The sequence below is a fragment of the Astatotilapia calliptera genome, chromosome 14, assembly GCF_900246225.1.
Source record: "Astatotilapia calliptera chromosome 14, fAstCal1.2, whole genome shotgun sequence".
Classification (NCBI taxonomy): Eukaryota; Metazoa; Chordata; class Actinopteri; order Cichliformes; family Cichlidae; genus Astatotilapia; species Astatotilapia calliptera.
This window is the reverse complement of record NC_039315.1, coordinates 12,332,846-12,354,004: the sequence shown is the minus strand read 5'-3', so window position 1 is coordinate 12,354,004 and position 21,159 is coordinate 12,332,846. Positions and strand designations below refer to the sequence as shown.

General features: G+C 38.7%; 1 protein-coding gene across 4 annotated transcripts in view; it reads right to left on the bottom strand.

The window, feature by feature from the left end:
- Positions 1-21,159, bottom strand: part of lrfn1 (leucine rich repeat and fibronectin type III domain containing 1) — a 136,361-nt gene that overhangs the window by 55,134 nt on the left and 60,068 nt on the right. For all 4 annotated transcript variants that reach the window (XM_026191294.1, XM_026191297.1, XM_026191296.1 and 1 more), the window contains one exon: positions 15,038-15,089. The gene's annotated coding sequence lies outside the window, so the exon portion shown is untranslated. The remainder of the gene's footprint in view (positions 1-15,037; positions 15,090-21,159) is intronic.

The following is a 21,159-nucleotide window of genomic DNA, read 5'->3' as shown; positions in this document are numbered from 1 at the left end:
TTATGCTTTGTTTCGCCCTGTCAGGTTTGTACACTGCATTTTCATCTGCATCTGATTTCCTTTCATTCGATCTATCAAACTGCTGACATGCGCTTGTAATCGATGCAGCTGCACATGCTTCCTAAGCAAAAAAAAGCTCGGTCAGGGTTTGGGTCGGAGAGCAAGAAAGCCGCATGTCAGGGTGCTTTTAATCTTTGATCCAATCTATCTCTCATTTTCCTGCAGCCTGAGACGTCAGTCTCCAGAGATGCCAGGTCTCACTAACACTATTCTACTGAGAATTTCACAGCATGAACCGTTAAACATGGCGCTCTCGTAAGAAATCATACTGAGAGGCTGATTGCCATTTCTTACCAACTCCACCAGCATAGTTTAACACATTTATTAACTCTTCTGCATTCTCTGGCAAATCCTAAAAAATAAAGTCAAACAATTGAGATATTTGCACAATGAAAGAAAAGTTCAAAATAATTTCTTTTTCCCACATCTTGTACTGAGTTTACCAAAATATTGTGTTTCTCTGTGGCTTTGATCCCCCAATCCAAATTCTCTTAATGGCAACAATCTCAAGTTACTATCTGAGTTATTCTTGTTAGACAGTAAAGAGACAGATTGAAAGTAAGAAATAGGATTTATAAACAGCATTATACAAACAACAGCCTGCAAGCTAAAACTGCTTTTCTGTGTTGCTGCTATAACTATTGTTGTTGTTGTGACTGTAGTGCCACTCACAAACAGCTATAATTCCTAAGTGCTTTGTGATGTCAAGTCTTGACTCACTGGATGTGTGCGCGCGCGTGCGTGTGTGTATAATTTCTTTAGTTGTTGTTTTTAGCTTCAGCTGTGCCTTCCTTTCAATGCTTTGACATTGTTTTGGCTTCTTGCTGCATTTGTGCTTGCTGCTTTCAAGGAAGAGCATCAGCCTGCATAGACTGCAAGTGATGATAATGTCACTGGCAGCAACTTATCCATTTACGTTACATTGATTTCAATTTTAAAGAAATAGATCAGACCTGTTATGCAGATTTGCCTTCTGCGTTTGAAGGCGAGCTTTGCTTTCCTCCCATCCTTTCCATTCTGCAACTCCAAACAAACCCAAGTCTCCCTTGTCGCATGCATAAGGCTCTGCCATTATAGGGCATATCCCTCAACAGAAGGTACCCTCAATCTGTATTCCCGGTTTGTCCTTTACTGTTGAATTTTGTGACAAACGGTTTGGATTGTTTTGTATAATTTGCAAAAACAACTGACAGATCACTTTTGCAAGGATGGGAAAGGTCAGCAGAAATAATAAACATCTCTTTAATTGATTTGCTAATTAGTTGCCAATTAAAGTGACCACATTCCTAATCATGTAAAACACTCTGTGGCCAATAAATACTTACTCAGCATCTGCTCTAGTTTTCCTGCTGCAACCTGCTGCTTCTTTTGAGCCTATTTTTAAAAGGAACATTTTAAAGGGGGCATGTAGTGTGTATTTCTAGGTCTACAATTTTATTCTGGGGCTCTAATGGCATATTTTTGCATGATTTACAGTTCATAAACTCCGGATTTGTATTATGTCTGTCTCTTTATTGAGCCCTTCAGGTCAGTTTCTATCTGAAAAATTATGTTTAAGGTCCCGTCTCTTAAATCCTACCTCTCCATGAGCCCACTCTGTTCTGACTGGCAGGCTAAGAGAGGATGGCAATGGAAAGTTCACAAGACAAACAATAGTAGCTGGATTTTCTTTTCTTTTTTTAAATACTCTTTACTCAAAATGTGAACGTCTTACATACATTCATATATGTTTGAACTGGAAAATGAGACAGCAACAATGCACAGAGATATGGATAGAGACAGAAACATACAAACAGCTGCTTGTGGGCATGTACCAACAATCTGACGTTGGATGGGTTGAGGTACAGGTAATGTTGCAACAAGGGCGCCCTGAGCAGGGAGGCTTTTCATTCAAGACAGGTTTTGAAACAATGTTGCAGTATAACATAGAACTGACTTTGCAACACTCTATAAATCATAGAAATAGTGTCCCTGTGTATCTCTGCTCTGAGAGTACATATTGTCACACACAGCTGCACAGACTAGCAAAGCCTGCAGCAGAAACAACCAATGCCACCAGGAATACAATTATCATTTGAATATAAAGTGTGTCAGTGATTATGTTTTTTAGCCTTGATGACCTAACTGCATGATTTCTTTTAAAACAATTATAGTAAACACACCGCCTTATTAGCCTTGCCAGTATCGGGTTAGATCTCTTTTTGCCTTCAGAACTGCCTGAAGTCTGTGTGGCAAAGATTCAACAAGGTGAAGGAAGCACTCCTCGGAGAATTTGGTCCATATTGACATGATAGCATCATGCAGTTGATGCATATTTGTTGGCTTTACATCCAGAATGCAAATCTCCCTTTCAACCACATCCCATAAGCGCTCTATTGGACTCATCAGAGGCCATCTGAGTATCTTTTGTGAAGAAAATATTCCCCACACCATTACACCACCAACAACAACCTGAACTGGTGATATAAGGCACGATGGATCCATGCTTTCGTATTGCTTATAGTAAATTCTGGCGTACTACCTGAAGGTTGCAGCAGAATTCAAGACTCAATGAACCAAGCCATTTCAATCGCCTTTCTTCTCCATTCTGATGCTCAGTTTGTCTCATGCTCTGCATGCTTAAACGCTGACATGTAACCGGGTTATTGGATATTTGTATTAATGAGCATTTGAACAGATGTACCTAATAAAATTGAAATGACTGGTAGCAAACTAAACATTTTGTTTGTTTGTTTTGTTTGTTTTATGAAGATGGATTTGTGATATAGTCAGTGCCTTGTTACCACATGTTTATATCTTACTGCCATCTGAAGTCTTACATTTGCAGAGAGTTTCCTACAATTTAGGCCACGGAAACTTCCACTATAAATTGATATTAATTACATAAATAGACATAATAATAATAACTAATAACTTTAATAACTAGAAATCTCAATTTTTTTTAATTGACATCTAGAGAAAAACAGTTATTACATCATTATTAAGTGTGTCCTTCCGATTACTTATATCACTAGTAGTTCAAAGTGTTTCACAGGTAGTAGAACTTACCAGAAATCTTCTCTGGATTTAGGTTACCTCAGTGTCTTTTGTATCTTTTGTATAATCTCAGACTGCATGTTGCTGACATCAGGGCACTGTGGGAGCTGTACCATCTGCTACAGGACTCCTTGTTCTTCTTGTCGCTAAAGATAGCTCTTTATGACTTTGTTTGGTTCTGTGTTTTGGGTCTTTGTCATTTTACACAATGGATCTGGGATGTTGAGAAGTCTCCTTGATGGCTGTTTCATGATGAATAAGAGACTAAACAGCTCAAGTGCCTCAAATTTTTTGCACAATAGAGTAAAAAGATAATTACTGTCGTAGCTCCCTTTGCACTACAAAGCACGCTACACTGTATGTTTCACTGAAAACTGTTTAAACGATCAAGTCTAAACTATCAATAGGCCCCGATATTCCATTCTCAGTCTCTTTTCGCAGTGTGCTCAGGCATCTGTAAGCCAGTGCCTGTTCTCACACATGAGAGTTAACATGTTGTCAGAAAGGTTTCTATATTTAGAGGCACCTCCCTGAGAGGTTGGCTAACTAAAGTTGAGAAAACACACACTTCAGTTGGGAGAGAATCAGCTGGGGCGAGCTCTCAAGTCACAGAACTCTGTTGGAAGTTTTAAGTCAGATATTCACTTGTCACATTAAAACAATCAGACTCGGGCTGTGAGTAGCTGCTGATCCTCTGATAATACAGGCACGCAAGACAGTGACTTGTGTTTGGAAAATAAATATATAGAGCTAGCCTATAAATACTTGATATAGTCACGCAATAAATACAGGGAGTGCAGAATTATTAGGCAAGTTGTATTTTTGAGGAATAATTTTATTATTGAACAACAACCATGTTCTCAATGAACCCAAAACACTCATTAATATCAAAGCTGAATGTTTTTGGAAGTAGTTTTTAGTTTGTTTTTAGTTTTAGCTATTTTAGGGGGATATCTGTGTGTGGAGGTGACTATTACTGTGCATAATTATTAGGCAACTTAACAAAAAACAAATATATACCCATTTTAATTACTTATTTTTACCAGTGAAACCAATATAACATCTCCACATTCACAAATATACATTTCTGACATTCAAAAACAAAACAAAAACAAATCAGTGACCAATATAGCCACCTTTCTCTGCAAGGACACTCAAAAGCCTGCCATCCATGGATTCTGTCAGTGTTTTGATCTGTTCACCATCAACATTGCGTGCAGCAGCAACCACAGCCTCCCAGACACTGTTCAGAGAGGTGTACTGTTTTCCCTCCTTGTAAATCTCACATTTGATGATGGACCACAGGTTCTCAATGGGGTTCAGATCAGGTGAACAAGGAGGCCATGTCATTAGTTTTTCTTCTTTTATACCCTTTCTTGCCAGCCACGCTGTGGAGTACTTGGACGCGTGTGATGGAGCATTGCCCTGCATGAAAATCATGTTTTTCTTGAAGGATGCAGACTTCTTCCTGTACCACTGCTTGAAGAAGGTGTCTTCCAGAAACTGGCAGTAGGACTGGGAGTTGAGCTTGACTCCATCCTCAACCCGAAAAGGCCCCACAAGCTCATCTTTGATGATACCAGCCCAAACCAGTACTCCACCTCCACCTTGCTGGCGTCTGAGTCGGACTGGAGCTCTCTGCCCTTTACCAATCCAGCCATGGGCCCATCCATCTGGCCCATCAAGACTCACACTCATTTCATCAGTCCATAAAACCTTAGAAAAACCAGTCTTGAGATATTTCTTGGCCCAGTCTTGACGTTTCAGCTTGTGTGTCTTGTTCAGTGGTGGTCGTCTTTCAGCCTTTCTTACCTTGGCCATGTCTCTGAGTATTGCACACCTTGTGCTTTTGGGCACTCCAGTGATGTTGCAGCTCTGAAATATGGCCAAACTGGTGGCAAGTGGCATCTTGGCAGCTGCACGCTTGACTTTTCTCAGTTCATGGGCAGTTATTTTGCGCCTTGGTTTTTCCACACGCTTCTTGCGACCCTGTTGACTATTTTGAATGAAACGCTTGATTGTTCGATGATCACGCTTCAGAAGCTTTGCAATTTTGAGACTGCTGCATCCCTCTGCAAGATATCTCACTATTTTTGACTTTTCTGAGCCTGTCAAGTCCTTCTTTTGACCCATTTTGCCAAAGGAAAGGAAGTTGCCTAATAATTATGCACACCTGATATAGGGTGTTGATGTCATTAGACCACACCCCTTCTCATTACAGAGATGCACATCACCTAATATGCTTAATTGGTAGTAGGCTTTCGAGCCTATACAGCTTGGAGTAAGACAACATGCATGAAGAGGATGATGTGGACAAAATACTCATTTGCCTAATAATTCTGCACTCCCTGTACTGAATATATTGAAAATATAAAAAAGTGACACCAAATTAGCCCAGCTATAAACTTTATGTAGTCTTTTTATATTTGAAATGAAAAGAGAGACTTCTCTGTAGCTTGAATCAAAGATCCAGGAGGATTACATCCCATTTGTGGCTTGTCTTTGGGATCAGACATCAATTTGCTTCTGTGTATGATAGCAAGTCTTGCTACACCGCATATGTGGGCAGGGAATGAGAGGAATGTTTGCTCACCTCTCCATCATAATCTGTTGTTCATCAAAGAGATCTATTTTCTGCCCTCTTTGTACCTTTTCACCGGACGGCAAACTCTGACAAAGTGCCTGGGTCTGTGCTTTCTAATGATGATATATGAGAGTTATCCTGAGGATGTTGTCAGATCAGGGACTGTGCTGTGGGTGTAAACCTACGGGGTGAGATGAGGTAAAAAAAAAAAAAAAAGTCTTTCTTCTGTGATTCAAAAAGATTATCTGGTGATGAAGTGCTACTCTTGAGAACCTTGAGGTTCTTTAACTCTGTTAAATAGACCTTAACGTTGACTATTATTAACCCCATTTTCTAATGTGTTTATCTATAAGTGAAACTATCACGACTATCACGGATCTAAGCTGTTCAATGAGATACTTGCTCCTTCAAGGGTCTTGATTCACAGATGGCAATATATATATATATATATATATATATATATATATATATATACCTTTCTGTGATAAGATGAATATGTGTTGTAATGCTGTTTAGAAAAATTGCCAGAACCTGGGTTTTTGGTGGATTTTCAAATATCTATGTGGTTGCAGAAATGAGGATTAGTTTACAAATCTTTAAATACACACACTCCTTAAAATGGATCCCACTGCGTGTGAAATCTCGCTGTTGTTCAGCTTGTGCTGCTTTGACACAGTGCATTTTACAACAGCCATTTCTCAAACTGACACAGAATAAAGAAGGGTCGCGGCCTCCTTCTGTTTAATTATAGCAACTTGAGAAAAGCAGCAGAAGCCATCGAAACAGCTATTTGCAAGGAGGGAGCCCAATTTCAAAATGAGGCAGAAATCTATATTTTGGTGCATTGATATTTGGCATGTTGAATGTGTTCTCATTTTGCAAAGCACTAGACTCATGGCAGCTGGTTTAGCTTTTTTTTCTGCTGCATGAGAAAAACACAAAAGTTTTTCTTTGGAAAGTTGCTAGGTTTTTACTCTGTTTAATCCAGTTCTTCTACCTGATTATTGTCAAAGGAATGGCTTTTGTTTGTTAAGCCACTTTACACTGGCCTATGAATCATTCAACCTTAAAAAAAAAACACCTAACTCAAGGGATGAACCATTGTTGTGTCTCCACACAATAAAACTTAGGAGAGAACTAGTTTTAAATTGTGTCTTTAGATAATTTACTAGATTGTTACTAGCAGCCCGTCACTAAATATGTTCTCTTTAGAAGACTTTGTGAAAAATAAAACCACAGTCTGATTGAATTTATTTTTAAAGCCATCATGGTGTTTCCCAAAAAAACCTTTACCTGAAAACTTGGGATATCTTGGCATGGTCTGCAGTGTGTCCTTAGAAAAAAAAAACTAAGGAAACTGGTGAAATGAAGGAAAAAGGAGGAAGTGACAGGACTGAAAAATGGACCACAGCAGATGAATAGTATCTGAAAGTCATGTTCTTACAAAATACAAAACAAATCCAAAAAATGCCTGATTCAGGACTTAAAAGATACTGCATATCTGGTCCTTCATTCATCTATTATTCACTGTATTCTTGTCAGAAATGGTTTCAGTGGAGGGGTGGCTGCGAAGAAGCCATTTTTAAGAAAGAGAAACAGGGACAAAAGGTTGAGGTTTGCCAAGAACTAGACTGAAAATCAGTGGTAACAGGATTTATTGAGTGATGAATCAATTTTGTAAATTTTTGGCTCAAATTGTCACCAGCATATATGAAGGATGTCAGTAGAGAAGCGCAACAGGGTACAACCATCTGTAATACACTGAAGACTCTGTCATGGTTTGGGGATTTGTCAAAACTGATGGAATTAGGAGCATAGAGAAGTGCAGTCAGAGCCACCATGTAATACCATCTGGAAAATTTTTGAGCACCAGCTTTATTTTTTAATATGACCATAAATCAAACACACTGCCAGTGCAGTAAAATCATACCTGGAAAGACAAATACTTAATGGATTGCTATCAGCAATGGATTGGCCTCCCCAGAGCCCAGATCTCAATATTATTGAAGCAGTGTGTGACCATCTTGATGGAGAATGGAACAAAAAGGCAGCCAACATCCAAAGAACAGCTTTGAATGTCCTTCAAGAAGTCCGGAGAACTATTCCTGAAGACTTCTTAGAGAAATTACAAGAAAACTTGCCTAAGGGAGATCAGGCTGTGTTGAGGAATAAAGGTGATCATACATTAGAGTTCTCTATTTTTGAAATTTGAATAAATCATTACACCTATTTCCCATTTTCCAAGGAAAATAGAGAGAAATGAGGAGTGGATGAAGACTTTTGCACACTACATACCAAAACGTCTACATTGTTGATTTTAGTCCATCATCTATAAATACCTTGCTTAGGGCAGATTAATTAAATAAAGCACTTTGGAAATTATTTTATTCTTAATAGAAAACTCTGCGAATTTTTATAACCTGAGGTAATGCTTATGAAGCTTTTGTCAACTTAAGGGAAGGAGAACTGTTAAATAAGCATTTTACCAGCATCCCAAAGTATCAGCACTAATTAAAGTGCACAATGATTATTTATTTACACGCTTATTTCGTTTTCTGCAAACTTACATTTACAACTAATGTGTTCTTCACCAATAGTGCCCTTAAACTGTCAGCAAGCAGCTCAGTATTAGTGATTGCAGCGTGCACAGATAAACTTGATTTGTTTTAACTGTTGAATTGGCAAATCTGACGGATTTGATTCGCAATCTTCACTTCACTCTTGAAACACAAGTTTTTTTTCTTTTCTTTTTTCTTTAAGTAAACACAAAAAAACATTACATCTGGTTTTCAACTTTTTCAGAAATAATGGCTTTCAAAACTATCATTATCCTCCATAGTTTGACTTGCTTTACCATGCTTCTTGAAAGATTTGAGAAAAGAAGGAGAGTGCTGCTGATGTTTGTAATTTTCTTTTTTAAATTTCTAAAAGAAACAAAAATACAACTAGACAAATCACACACATTTGCACTAACAATGACATATAGACCAATCAGACACAACATTATGATCACTGACAGGTGAAATGAATAACACTGATTATCCCTTCTTCATAGCACATGTGATTAGGGAACAAGTATCTCCAAAGCTGCAGCTCTTGTGGGGTGTTCCTGGTCTGCAGTGGTCAGTATCTATCAAAAGCAACAGTGGTGAACCAACGCTAGGGTTATGGGCGGCCATGTTGTCCGAGCCAACAGGCTTTAATTGTTTCCATTGCTGAAAAAGTTAATGCTGGCTCTGATAGAAAGGTGTTAGAATTAGGGCTGCCACAAACGATTATTTTGATAGTCGACTAGTCACCAATTAATTTTGCGATTAGTCGACTAATCAGATCATCCTCCATTGGACGTAAAACGCACAGTTTATTGCACCAGCGTGCATCTGCTCTTATATAACTATCATTAGCTTACAGCTTTAAGTGTTTAATGTGCTAACTACAAATAAAGACAAAATGGTAGTTTATTAAATTTTAATGAAATTTGCAGATTGTTTCGGTGAAGTTTAATAAACTCCTTGCTATCTAAAATATAACGGGACACTGGAGTATATTCTCGAGCATCTCACACTTCTGATGATCAGTTGTCTGCTTGACGTTTATTCAGCTGTATAAAAACTATAACTTTAATCTCAGCCACACCGATTTACTCAGGAACAAATAAAATACTAAAAAAGCCAAACAATAACATTTTTAAGTTATCTAAATGACTTATATATCATGTTTAACCTGAGTAGCGAAAGACGGCGGTGGGTTTGAAAACGATTTGCCGGGAGTCCGGTGTTCTCACAGCGCTAGTGACCTAGCCCCTGGCTAGCTATCGAGCTGGTGGATAACAGACGTCTCCGAAAAGTCGGAGCGCTTTTGAAAATATGTGGTGTCTTGATAAACTGAGCAGATATTTGAGGTTTACACAGCTACATTCTTGCCTGAAAATATGTTAAACGTTTATTTTGTGACCCAGAAAGAATAATAAGAGTAATATTAAAACTAAGTAGCTGCCGCCATTGTTGGAAACTGAGCTGGGCTGCGCTATGAATTCTGGGACAGAGCTGCTTCTTCTTCTTCGGGGTTTAACGGCAGCTGGCATCCTCGTACATGCAGTGCTGCCATCTTCTGTTTCAGTCCGTTATTACACTCTTAAATCCTACTATTTATTCCTGCGTCTTTTGTGATCTTACAAAGCTTCAAACGACGCGTCGACTATTAAATCAGTCGTCGACAATTTTGATAGTCGACGTAATCGTGACTAGTCGACTAATCGTGGCAGCCCTAGTTAGAATAGACAGTGCATTGCAGTTTTTAGTGTATGGGGCTGCATAGTCACAGCAGCCATCTTGACCCTGTCCACCGCAAAAACCGGCAATAAACGGCAAGGGAGCATCAGAACTGGACCACAAAGCAATGGAAGAGGTTGGCCTGGAGTAATGAATTACTTGGATGGCTGGGGACGAGTGCAACTCTCACATTGGGAGCACATGGCACCCAGATGTACTATGTGAAGATGGCAAGCTGATGGAGGCAGTGTGATGTTTGAGCAATAATTAGCTATGGAAACCTTGGGTCCTGCCATCCATGTGGATGTTATGTTAACATGTACCACCTACCTAAGCACTGTCGCAGAACAACAGCAACACCCTTTCATGAAAACAATATTAGCTGATGGCTGTGGCCTCTTTCAGCAGGATAATGTGCCCTGCCACAAAGGAAAAATGGTTCAGGAATCTCAATTTCAAAAATGATTCGGTTCTCAATTCAATCGAGCATCTGTGGGATGTGATGGACAAACAAGCCCAATCCATGTATTGCCACATCTATCTATCTATCTATCTATCTATCTATCTATCTATCTATCTATCTATCTATCTATCTATCTATCTATCTATCTATCTATCTATCTATCTATCTATCTCACCAAATACATGAAGCCCACTATCTACACTAATGAACTGGCCTTACTCTGTGCTGAGCTCTGTTCTTTTCAGTCTTCCTGTATAACAGCTTTTAGAGGGAAAATGAACCAAAGTACTGTAACCTGGATTGCACATGTAATAACATGTCAAAGGTGTCAAACTCATTTCCTGCACTCAGCTCGCTACCAAAGGAGACCAAAATCACCTCCCTGAGAAAATAAATCATAATCCGAGACCATGTTGTCCACGTTGTTTTTAATTTACACCACTGAGTTAAATCTTCTCTTTGACTGATGACTGAGAACCTTCACAGACAAATCTTCTCTTTGCTAAACTAATTCGAAGAACTCAATCAACTCAACAGAGAATCGCAGATATTCTGCTCGTTTTAGAAAGTCCATAAGAAGCTCTACATCTCGTTTTATGTATTTCTAAGTGAATTCAATTCCTAATGCAAGTGTTTTGCCTTTAAAAGACTTTCTATTTCTATCCAAGTGCCAAATAAACTGATAGCTGCTTTCCTGTGCAGCGCTCCAACGAGACACTCCCTTTGTGCAGAATGTATCCTGCAGAACTGCCAGTTCAGAGGAAGAAAAAAAATCAATGTCCTCTCAAAGTGCCACATTATATAAACCCCAGCAATCAGAAACATGATCAGATTCAATATTTGCACTGTTATGTGGCCATGTTCACTGACATATCATCGGAGCATTACGGCTGTCGTAGGCAGGAGCCTGGCAGAGTGATACGTACTGTGCTTCAACATAATATTACCGTATTGTGTGTGTATAACCTCTTTTTAAGTTTTGTGGATATTATACATGGTTATGGTCAGACTATGTCGGCCAATTTCCACTGGAAATGCCTTTTGATTAAACTGTCAACAAGGAGTTTGCATTTGCACTGTTAAATTTTTATATAACTTTAATGCACATAAAAAACAGCTGCTTGTTTAAGTGAAAATACATTGATGGGGTTTTTTTTGCACTAATAAAGTTGTGGAGTTGTAAAGTGTTTTGTCTAGTGTCAATTATATCGTCAGTTATATCGTTATCGCAAATTTTCAAATGTATATCGTGATAAATATTTTTATATTTTTATATCATATCGCCCTGCTCTAATAATAATAATAATAATAATAATGATGATGTGCTCTGTATATGTAGAAAGACACTAAATATCATGAAAGTCCATCCTCCCATTCTTTCCCAACAGACCAGAAAGTCTGCCTGTAAACCAACCAGTGAAGTTTGCAGTAGGCTGTGACGTCAAAACCACATAAGCATAACCCCCACTAGAAGAGACCTGCCTGAGTAGGCACAGACCCTCTGTTTTTTGACTGAGCAGCCACTGCTATTTCCTCACCAGAGTCACTTTTTCAAGCTAAAATATCTCAATCAGGAGCAAAGAACACCAAATCTGTTGTTGTCTGTAAGAGTGAACACAAGAGTCTTCATGTACTCCCAGCATCTGGGGAACTAAATACAAGTGGATTACTTTTATTTTTATGGCAATGTGGTCTGCACCACAGTGGCAAAATCCTTATCTCACAGCCAAGAGATATTTCGAAATTGTAATGCTGAGGCACAGATAGAAATGCTGGAAACCTGGAAACCAAAAATTGTGTTTTTATCGTAGAGTTTTTTATTTGTTTCTCTCTGACTCTGTGCTTACACATAACTTATTTAAACACAGACAAATTCCTAATGAAGCCTTCCTTGTTTTTCCTTCCTGTGGCCAGACAACGGAATTAGTGAAAAGCAAAACATGACTAATGTACTGCATGTGTGTACTACATGTTAACCAACAGTCACTTACAAGCCATTTCCAAAGACGTTTTTTGGCAAAGTTACCCTGCACATGTTGTGAAACAACAAAATGTCTCAAACAGCTGCCATATCAGGTGAATGTGCTGCTTCTACCATTGGCTTATCCACTGTGTGACTGGCAGACCTGTGTGTGGCGGGTCTGCTGGATTTAAAGCTACAGACACTGAAACGTCTCTTAGATCTTGACACTGTTTAGATTTAATAATATTCTGTATGACAACCAGAGCTGAAACTTGAAATACATGATCAAGGGACATTAACTTGTTAAAAAGGGTCTGAAAACTAAAGCTGTTTTCACACGTGCGCTGAAGTCTTGAACTTCACTAGACATCACCCAGAAAAGCAGCATGTGAGAACAAATAATGTCAGAATCAATCTGTGTAAGGTCCAAGTGATGTCAGATTGAGCCCAAGTGTGAACAGAGCGAGTAATTGCCCAGAGATTTCACAAAGGTGAGTGTGCATTCTGATGACATTTCTATCATGTCACCTGCACGCTCTATCCTGGTGTCCCCCCTCCCCAAGCCCCTGCCTAAACCAAAGAGTATCTCCAGTAGTGTCAAACACACATGCTACGTGTGAAAGAGCAACACTGGACAGTGCGTCCCTGATCATTCAGACAGTTACATGTGACATTTATGTGTGAAAACAGCAAAAAGCTGGGGCAGAAACCGTCTTTTATAATAATAACCTTTTCGCATCTTATGACTCAACAGGACTGCAAAGAAACAAAAAACTCTGCACCTCCTCTTTCTTTACAGGTTAAAGCCTGATACAGCAGCTTTTGCCCAAACATAGATCTTTTCAGACCAACCTGGGTGAGTAACACAAAGTGGAATGAAGAACAACATTCAGGGAAATAAGATGTGTGGGTGCAACGGGGTGAACAGATGACTTTCACCTAGGAGAGTGAGGTTCAATTTGAGTGAAGCTAAAAGTCAGCAGTGACTTGTTTTTGGCGCGTATGTGTGCATGCTCATCTGGAGGGGGGCTTAGACGAGAGATATATTTAAATTCTGACGTGTGTTTTCTTTTTTTGTTTTTGTCCCTTCAAATTTCAACTTACTGAAAGGATCTGAAAACTCTCTCCACCACTGGTTAAAACCTCCTACAAGCTGAGAAGATCATGAAAATTTGATGACTGTAATAAATTACTCTAGAAGCTTTAGACCACAGATAAGACAGCACCACTCTCCTTAAGTACAGACCTACCAGGTGATTACTGTAAACACAGGAAAACTAATTTAGCAAGGGTGTATCCAGTCATATTACTTCTTTGTTCTCAAATAATAACTTTTGTTTGTTATGGGAATGTTGACACACAACTACCACTGTAGTGGCTTTCATGACATTGATGAAGCTGTAAATAAAGAGCTTGAAAAGTCACAGCATGTCCATTCTTCCTGGAACAAGAAATACATTTTTACACTAGTCGCAATTAAAGCAAACGCGAAAACAATAGAAGAAAAAAATCTAAAGCGACGTCGCAGTAAGAAGCTTGCATATCCTTTGTTTTTTGGGGTTTTTTTGCACAAAGGCATTTAGGAAAAACTTGTCATTAGAAACATCCAGCTGCTCTATTTTCTGAGCGGTGATAATGTGCTCTCGTAAGACTTTTGACAAGAGGAAGCACACATGAGGCATGAGTTCATGCCGAGTTTATGTCATGTGAGAGTACAGCAGCTGAAAAGCAGCTTCTATCTATCTGCAAACAGAAACACGAGGGCAACTTAGAATAACAGCGGCACATTGTAGGTGTTCATCTACCAAGGATCCTGCTTAAGGTGTGATATATGCTTCATTGGAGGCTCATAAATAATTGACTCATTACATAATGGTGAAGACAACCTTCCTTCACTTAGTCATTATTTACTGTATAAAGAAAATTCCTTTGAATATATATGACAAACCGCCAATTCCTGAGGAATCAATGTTGCACACATTCATAAGTTTATCAAACCATCTATTGTATGTATTCTCAATCCGTATTCGCAGCAGCCCAGGGTGTTTTCTGCCGTTCATCAGAGAGGCTGTTTTCTCTATTGAGATAAGAAATTAAATCTGCAGGAGCGGAGGATGCTGGGTTTGCTGCAGGGTGGTGAAGCAGCAGCTCTGATAGTGGAGCCGACTCCCATTGCGCAGGCTATGAGGCAAACAGCCGTGGCGCCAGCCCAACCCTGCCTATGTGAGAGGATAGTTAACAGAGTCACTCAGCTGAGGATCTCTCTCTCGTTCTCTCTCTGCCGCTCTCTCCTTTCTGTATGTGAACATGTGGTTAAAGCTGTATGTGACAAAGCGAAGGAAAAGTATGAGACGCTGTGCTTTTGAATTGCTCTGTTTCTCAATTCGAGCTAGTGTGTGGGAGAAAAAAGGAAATGAAAGAGTAAAACTGCAAGCTTCGCCTTTGTGAAGGGAATATGCTCACATGATGAGTCAAACATATTGACCCTGAGCGATCGATCGAGTCAAAGGGTGACAATCTTCCTTTAGCATATCGTTATCAAAGCCTCTTCCTTTCTGTCCGACTGCCGCCATCACTTTCCTCTCACATTAACAGTCTGGATGTTTTGTAGAGTGTTATGCAAATGTAAAGAGGGTTTTAATTTCAATTTGGGAACTCACCAGAATACTGGGCTGTTTTGGATGCTCCTCACAGGGTTCAGTTCAAAGCAGCCTGCGGAGAGAAATAAACGGTCACACCTTAATGTGCAGGCACAAATAACATTGGGGGCCATATGGCAGCAGTTGTAATAGTGTCAGAATTGTAAAAAGGTTCAATTTATAGTTCAATCTTTAATTCCATCCCAGACTTAATACAAATGACTTGATATTTCTGTCTTGGTGGAACAAATAATTTTCTGCCTACAGAGCCTCTTACCCAGGTAGAATTTTCGAGAAGAAATATCGCTCTACTTGCCTCCTACTCTAAAGAAGATTTCCAGCTTTACATAGATAATTAATATTTTTCTCAAGTCTATATAATAATTAACCTTGGATTGTCATTACAGCTATTAAATAGGATGAATGGATTCAATGAATGCCGACTGCTGAATGCTGAACATGTCGTTTCTGGAGGTTTTGCGACCTTCTTTTGTGCCATGCACTAAGTAACACACTGCATTATCGCTGCAAATTTTATTATTAAGATGTCACCCATAGAAAAATCGAGAGGTTCAGTAAAGGTAATAACTTTAATAGAATGATAAAGAAATACCGTAAGGTATTTTAATCCAATACAGCCTCCACACTGACCAAGCGATTAAAGATTATATTGCGGGCACAGAAACAATCTGTCCCAGCTCATTAATTACACCCGCCTTTTCAGTTAAACAGTTATTTAATGAATTAAATTAATCATCTAACTAATCATTTCATTAATTAACAACATCTGCACTGATTCTTCTGCACTGTCTCAAAGCTGTGAACCAACCTTAAACCTCTTATTAGCAATACCAAAACCTTTTACTACCTTTATGCTAAAAGGTCAAAGCAGGATCAAGTTTTTACAGATAGATGGCTTTAGCTTCCTCTCTCCAAATTTTTAATAAAAGACATTTTATGAATTCATAAAGATATTAGTTCATTTGGAATTTGATGGCAACACAAGGCTGGAAACGTAATTGGTATTAAACAGAAAAGACTGAAAAATGAAAAATCATTTAGCAAAGAATTAGGTTAATTGGCAACAAGTCAGTAACACCACTGGGTTTAAAATAGCATCTTAGAGAGGAAGAGTTTCTCAGAAGATGCACAAGATACCCAAATTTGCAAAAAGACTGCATCTACAAATTATAGAATCATGTTTCTCAACGTAAAATTGCAAAGGCTGGGAATATCTCTCGTACCTCTGTATGGTACGTAACATCATCAAACAATTGCGATTATCTGGAGAAATCTCTGTGTGAAAGGGACAAGGCCAAAACTCAATGTCAGAGGCCTGTGATCTTCAGGCCCTCAAGAGCTCCTGCATTAAAATCACTGTATGGGCTCAGGAACACTTCCAGAAGTGCAAGCTGAAGCTCTTTCACACAAAGAAGAAGCTATATGTGAACATGAAACAGAAATGCCACCATTGTCTTTGGGCCACTGTTCATTTGAAATATGAGGCAATTGGAAAACTATGAACATGGGTAATCTGCATCCTCCAGATTATACAGAAAAGAGAAGAGGGACAATCTGTCTTGTCATCAGCATTTAGCTCAAAAGCCCAGGTTTCTGATGGTATGAGGATGCACTACTGCTTATAGAACTGGCAGCTTCACATCTGGAAAGACACCAATAACCTCCTAAGACCCGAACTCTTCCACGGCATGCATTTTTAATTTCTCTTTGATATTTGGGCTGATTGGGACCTGATGAATGTAGAAACAAAGAATAACCAGATTTTTTTTTTTTACCTGATTTTTGTTTTTAAGAAAAATGAGAGCCACATATGAGGATATTCGTTTAAAATTTTGATAGAACACTAGCAGTATAATGTCCTTGTAAGTGGATATCAGTAGAGCAAAATTGAGTATTTTAGTCTAAATAACCCAAAATGTGATGTCCACATATGCGGACGCCAGGTCCTAGGAGGTTAATGCTAGAAGGTATATACAGGTTATAGGGCAACATATACAATGTCTTGCATATTTCAGCAAGTCAATGCTAAAGAACATAATGCAGCTATTGAAACAGCATGGCTTCACAACAGAAGACTCCCTGAACTGCTGACCTGGCCTGCCTGTACACATTTGGACCACCAGGAAGTGAAAATTACAGTAAAGAAGACCCAGGGCTGTTGAGCAGCTCGAATCCTTTATCAGACAAAAATGAGACAACATTCCTCTTCCAAAAGTCCAGCAGCTGCTCTCCTCAGTTCCCAGATGTTTACATACTGTTATTAGAAGAAGAGGGGATGCTACACAATCATAAACACAGCCCATTAAACACAAAGATGTGTTGCTGCTATTAAATTCAGAATGAGAAATTGCTCAATTTCTCAGCTTAAACATTTCATATGTTTTCTGTGGTTAATTGCCAAAAAAACTTATTTCATTCTGATTTTCTTTAGATTTTACAAGCGTCCCAACTTGAGTTCATAGTACTGCATGCCAAAAATATTCCACTAGATATTTTTGATCCATCAACTTGTATTCAAGTGAGTAAAATGTGTTGTTGTTGTTGTTGTTTTTTTTAATTGACAACAACTAACTCACATCACCCACCATAAAAACCAATGGTAATATCTGGCAGACAGATGATCTGTTATTAACACGTTTAAAGCACTGACTGGGTATAAACCCAGCATGTACCATCTAAGTTTGGTGTAAACACTTTCCCAAATACACAAAGAAAATGTCAAATCTCATTGAAGCCACTGCAGAAATGTAAATAGGTTAAAATTATTCAAGGCAGCTTTCTGTCTCTCCCCAGTTCACTAAATGTGCACATGGAGCTATCATTTTTAATTGAAGCTTTAGGAGATGAAGGAAAAGAGGAACAGTTTTTCAGGAGTAATGACAACATAGGAATAGCTCTGATTCTCCTCTGTCAAATTTAATTGCCAAAACAGCCATCTTGATTAAAATCTCAACAGCCCTTTTTATCAGTCCCAGCCATGGCAGAGAAAGCGTGTTTGTCCAAGCAATAAATATTTACCAACCCAAACTCTCCATTCTACCAAGTGTAAACAAGGTAAGTCTCTACAAAAGACCCTGACATTGAGAGCAACCTTTAGAGGTTGTTCAGTAGCAATCAATTACATCAGATAGAGACATGCCCCCACTTCTTCTTCTGTGTCAAGTTTGCGGCTCACCTCCTGCCTACACGGGCTCTCTTAACGTGCACTGTGGGTGATATTCCAAACATTAGCTAAATCCAAAATCATCAAGTTTAATCTAATACAGCTTATTTTCTTTTACATTACATAATGTCAAAGAGCCAGCATTCCCTGACCTAAACAGCAATGTGAAAAGTACAATTTCATGGTTGCTGCTCTTCCCTGAGATGCCTATTCTATCTCTGTGTTCTTAAAGGACTAAAGATTTGACTAATACGTACTGTACACACTCGAGCTGCAAATATCACCAGTGCTTTTCAAGACGGTTTAAGCCGTCATAGCACATATTGTAAATGCACGCTACCTGCCCCTCCATCGACTCATCAAACTCCCACTCAGACACATCAAACACATCCAGTGCGTGCGCATCCGCGTCACTTGAGTGACATGCCGATTGGGTTTTGTGCGAGGATTTTCTACTCTGCATATGGCTGATTGCTGCTATTTCTCTAATTAAAAACACTGTAGAGGGATGTGTGACTTCCAGTGGCGAGGAGAAAGGTCGGATGCTCGAAAACAAAAGCAGTTTTTTCTTCAAAACATCTTTCAGAGATCAGATGTCATTAGACTCATATACCGCCTCTAGCCAGTTCTTCAGTTGTGCCAAAACAGATGGTGTGTGTAGCTTTTAAAGCTCGACTCCTGTGGCTAAAAATATATAGGGCTCAGAGCTTGTTAATTCCCTTCAATCAATATATTTGCCTTTATTTTCTCTGTCGTTACAAAGAAAAGTAACTCATATTGATTATTATTTAACAGACTGAAATTTTTAATGATTTAATTCACCCAAATCTACATATCTTAAGTATTTTCTGTCATACAGTGAGAAGTAACATTTCATATGCTCACATTCACAATGCAGAACCACAAAAGATTTTTGCTACAATGACTAATTTAGCCAAATACCAGCTAATTCTAGTACTATAACTGCCTAATCAATTACCAGCAACACTGTCTGCCATAAAAATAATATCATCACTCTAAATTCTATACATTTAAAGTCTTATATAATTGTTATACTGGTGATTTCTATTTGACTGATGATTCATTAGATACTGCAGCAGTGAGTGTGGCGGTTTGCTTCTCCCTGCTTTTGTTAACCCAGCGTAGCAACCCAGGCTTTTCATCTGCAGCCATCCTCAAGGACAAACAGCTTTTTGTTCACCGCTTTTTGATAACCTCAGCCGTTCAGTACACAGGGTGAGGCAGCCGCTTGGATAGAGGTAAGCTTGGATTTTAATCACGCCCCGCATACTGACAAAATGGAAGCTTTTAGATGACTACTCTAGTTTTATCCCCCCAAAATGATGTCACGTTACTGATGGCCATAGAAACTTTATCAGTCGAAGCACTCTGTAGAATTCCTAATGTGTTTTTCATTAGTAATAATCATGACTCAGCAGACTCTCAAACTGATGGCAGTAATAGCACCAGGACCACCTTTAGCAGCAATAACTTTAAGTAATCATTTTCTCTATGCCTTTATCAGTCTCTCACATCACTGTGCAGAAATTCTGGTCCACTCTTCTTTACAGCGTTGCTTGAGTTCAGTGGAGGATTGCAGAAAGGTCACTTATATACAGAGTTCACAGTCAACTCACGATATCCTCTGTGGCTACAAATCACACCCAAATCATCGCCCCTCCACCACCGTGCCTCCCAGTTAATGTGAGGCATCTCCATTTTGGTCTCATCTTTCTAAGGACGCTGTTTTGTGGTTTGTTCAAATGCAACTTTGTAAACCTAAGCCATGCTGCCATGTTTTTTTTGTTGTTTTGTTTTTTTTAGAGAAAAGAGGTTTTCTCCCCAAGCCAGACTTGTTCAGTCATCTCTTCAATTCTGCTGTTATTAGCTTTAACATTTAGCATGCTAACTGAGGTCTGTAGTGTCTAAGATGTAGCGCTTTGGGGTTTTTTTTCATTAGACCCACCATTAGATGGTCTGACCTACGGAATTGTGTTATTGTGTTACCACACATGCTCCTGACCAGCAAACTCCCAAAATTTCTGCTTGTGGTCACACAAAGTGGATTTGATAAGCAGTACATTGAAAGACCCTGGAATATTAAATCTCTATACCTCTGTCTAAAATATGTTTAAAAATAGCAAGCGAATAGAATACATACGTCTCTATTACTCTGCTTGACTTGCCAGAAGGTTAATGTAAATATTTTAAGGCCGTGGCCCAGGTTGCGATCACAAAAGCAAATCTAAAAACAAATAAAGAACCATATATACAATAGGGGTGGGGGGAAAAAATCGATACTGTGTAGTATCGTGATATTTTGTTTGCTAATAATGTATCGATACAGGGACAGCAGAAATCAATATTTTGTTACAAAAAAAGTTTTTGTGCTCTGACTTCAGAGCATGTTGATCCTTTATCTGAGCAAGAATACTGGCATTCCTTCACTGTCCAAATGTGTTTAACTTTTTTTTGGCAGCAATAAACATGACAGTTTACTTATTTTAATTTAAGACATGTTTTATTTTAATTAAGTTTAAAACTTTTTTATTTATTATATTTTATATTTTGTTTTAATTTACTTTCAAATTCTTCAGTTGCTGAATGGGCTGCATAGTTTTCATAAATTGCATAGTTCAGAATAGCTATAATTGTACCAGATGGTTGCATTCAGTTAAGTTGGACTAGTATGTAATACAAACCGTTCCGTTTGTCAACAATAAGTGCGAGACTTTGATATTAGATAAAATGAATATTGATAAAGTTTACCTTTATGTACAGAATCTGAATATCGCAGATATTTTTAAAAAATCGCAATAATATCGTATCGTGCGTTAAGTATTGTGATAATATCGTATCGTGGGATGTATGGTGATTCCCACCTCTAATATACAAATTGGGGTTATGAACCTAACCAGTCAGATGAATTGTAAATAGTAAGAGGCATATGGAGGCCTAG